The sequence below is a fragment of the Cavia porcellus genome, unplaced genomic scaffold (assembly GCF_034190915.1).
Source record: "Cavia porcellus strain 051 isolate PalLab524CR breed Dunkin Hartley unplaced genomic scaffold, mCavPor4.1 scaffold_7, whole genome shotgun sequence".
NCBI lineage: Eukaryota > Metazoa > Chordata > Mammalia > Rodentia > Caviidae > Cavia > Cavia porcellus.
The window spans coordinates 28,133,422-28,136,932 of NW_026947490.1; positions in this window are offsets into that span (position 1 = coordinate 28,133,422).

The following is a 3,511-nucleotide window of genomic DNA, read 5'->3' on the forward strand; positions in this document are numbered from 1 at the left end:
AGATGAAAAATATTCCCAAAAGATGAGGAGTATAAATTAAAAGAGGCCTTTATTTGGGGAACACAGAGAGAGAGGACTGGCACACCGGCCACTGAAATCTGGCGATCTCTCTCACGCGGACACGTGGTGTGGGGGAATATAAGTAGCCTAAGCTTAGGGCAGTGCCCTAAGGCCATTAGAGATGTACAGGTATTTCATTGGCACACGTTTGGCGCCAGGGGCAGATTCCGAAGGGGAGCGGGATATAGGGTTACAGGTAAATCTCTAGGGGCGGCAGAGACAGGAGCTCCCTAATTCCGGCTGAGGCTTTTTCTGGCTACAGTGTCCGGTCTGGGTCAACAACCCTTTCACCTATATTCCCAGCAATGGAGAGGCTGAGGCAGGAGGAGAGGAAGCTTGAAGCCCACCTGGGTAATTTGGTGATTTAGTGAGACCCTGTCTTAAACAAAGAAGCCATCTGGTAAGTATTTGTCCTTCATTTTGGTTTTTTTGAAACAAGGTCTCGCTATGTAGTTTAGGTTGACTTTGAATTCAAAGAAATACTCCTGTCTCAGTCTCCTGAGTGCTGGGATGGCAAGTTTGTGTCACTGTGCCCTGACTGCCCAAACCTCATCTGATTCTTTAATGTGACCTCTTCCTGGCATTGTTTTTTTTTTGTTGTTGTTGTTCTTTGGTACTGGGGATTGAACTCACGACCTCATGCTTGCCAGGCAGGCACTTATGCTGCTGAGCTAAATCTCCAACCCCTGGCATGGTCTTAAATGTATGTTACTATGGATGGGCCATACTTTCCTTCAGGCTTGACATCAGTTGTGGTTCCTTCTGGTTCTGGGGACACTGCAGAGTCCCATCCACGCCAACACTGAGCACCACACTGGCCTCTGGCTTTAGAGAAACCCAGTCCTCCAAGCTTCCCAGCAGTGTCCTAGCCTAGTCCTAGGCTGGGCAGAATGAGGGGAGAGGTGATATAAGTGGACACCAAGAGCGGACACTGGAATGTGAAGTCTGCTGGAATGATGGTATTTGTGTATTCTACGGCAACCTAATGCACAGGTGGTCCTTGACTTTTAATGATTTATTGAGGACAGGTGCAGTGGTACATGCCTCTAATCCCAGCACTAGGGAGGCTGAGGCAGGAGGATCACTGGGCATTTAAGGCCAGGTTGTTACATAGTGAGTTCAAAGCTAGCCTGGACTACATGGTGACACTCTGTCTCAAAAATAAAAATAATAATGGTTTGACTTAATGATTTTCTGGGGCTGGGGATATAGCGCGGTGGCACAGTGCCTGCTTGGCAAGAGGTCCTAAATTCAATTTCTAGTACCAAAAATGAAAAACAGCGTTATTCTGACTTTACTGTAGTGAGAAAGTGATACTCATTCAGTGGAAAATGTATTTGGAAGTTTGAGTTTAGATCTTTTCCCAAGCATGGGAGTCTGTCTCTTGATGCTGCACAGGTGTGGCCCCAGCCAAGTGGGTGACCATGATGAGGGACACATTCTGTAGGTCATGAGTATCCAATGCATTTTGACTGGGACATCATCACCACACTGTAAGAAGGGGCATCTGTAGTACAACACCTAAAGAAATTCACCTGCTTCATTTTACTTTGTTAGTAATTCATTTTTTTTGTTGTTGTTGTTGTTGATTTTGTTTTGTGAAACAGGGTCTCTTTAGGTAGCTCAGGCTGGGCTTGAACTCACAGTGATCCTCCTGCCTCAGCCTCCCCAGCGCTGGGATTACAGGTTTGCCTCACCACTCCTAGCCCAGAAAACACACTCTTCATTTTCTTGGGACACTCACCACTGCGCCTATAGACTGTGTGCTCAAGGGAAAGTGTTACCCCCCCAATTCCTGAACTCTTCTAGGATCTAGACTGTTACAGGTACCCTTCAGTCCAGGTTAGCAGTGTTTTTTGTTTGCTTCATTTGTTAGGGAATTGGGACAGACGCTGTCCCCTCATATTAGAAATGGACTCTTCCTGTCACTAAAACAGCGGAGTGAGCTTCGTCCATCTAAAATCCACAATAGACTTTCCCAAGCCCCTTCCTGGACACCCAAATGGACGGGTCCATAGTCTCTGAAAGGTGGGCGCTCTGCCTGCCGTCCCCCAGGACGCAGTGGACCCTCCCAGCGCCCGGGCTACACCCCCAGACTCATTCTACCAATACTGGACTCTGATAGTAAGGAAAAGTAGAGGGCTGGAATTTGGTTCCTGGAGGTGGCAGAAATGGACTCTTCCAGTTCCCTTTGACCCAAATTTCTCAATAGCTCCGGGCGTTGGAGTTCTGGTGGCTTCCCCTTCCAGTCACCAAGGAGACCCCTGGGGAGCTGGCAGTAAAGGAGGTGGGGCCAAGCTCAAGCAAATTCACCCCTTCCTTCCAGGGGCATCAGAGCCTGTGAGCCCGGTGTTCCACTTTATCTAAGCGCGATTCCGAGTCTGGTGGAGGACAGAATCAATGTCTTTGGAGACAGGGTCTCGCTGTGTAGTCCAGGATGGCCGTGAACTTGCAGTGATCCTCCTGCCTCAGCCTCCAGAATGCTGGGAATATCGGCGGAATCAATTTTGAATTAATGTCCGCTATAATGGAGGTTGTCCGAGCTATTGTGCAGTTGAGGGATTTTTTTTTTTTAAAGTCCTCGAATGTTTAAAAGTGGCTAAAATATAGATTTCGATCCCAACATCGCAGGCTGTGTGGGCTCGGACGATTCATTTATCTTTTTTGGACCTCAGTTTTAACATCTGCTCAGTGAGAGCGCCTTTGAACTACAGTATCTCCTCTGAGATTTTAGAGCTCCGTACGAGTCCCGAAGTCCTGATTTGGGAAGCGGGGGACGGGACGGGAAGGATTCCTGGAAGAGCATTTAGGGAGCTCAGTGAGGGAGGGGTGGAGGTGGGAGAAAAAGAACAGAGAAGTGCATGCGCAGTAGGCAGCTCACGATCTCTCGCTCCGCCCAGCGTCTGTTCTGCGGCAGGGAATTGCAGGCGTCGCTCCACCTATCCCAGCCCAGCTGAGTGACACCCCCCAACTTCTCCTTCCCGCTACGGATCATGGCTCTCCGCCCGCCCCCTCAACCGCCCAATCGAGGGTGGAAGTAGGACAAGTCTGGCGAATCCGCGGGGCCTGAGGGGGTGATCTGCCCTTCCATTGGCTGTATTCAATCCTAGTCCCGCCTTCTCAGGTCTGAACCCCCGCCTTTCTTCACGTCCCTCCTTCGGATCTTGAAGAAGCAGCGCTGGACTAGGCCTCGCCGAGGGGGCGGTCCTACAGTGCGTAAATGAGCCCCGCCAGTCTCTTAGGAAACGCCCCCTCGCCCCGCTCCTGAACGGAAATAGCTGGGTAGTGGACCAATCATAACGTTGTGTCTTCGCCTTGTGACCAATGAAAGGGTGAGTTGTGGGGGGGGTTGAGTCCGAGTCTGACCGGCGGTCAGACCCGCCAATAGGCGCCTGAAATTTCCTGACGGCGGAGGGGAGGGGCGGAGATAGGGGCGGTACCACGGCCTGCC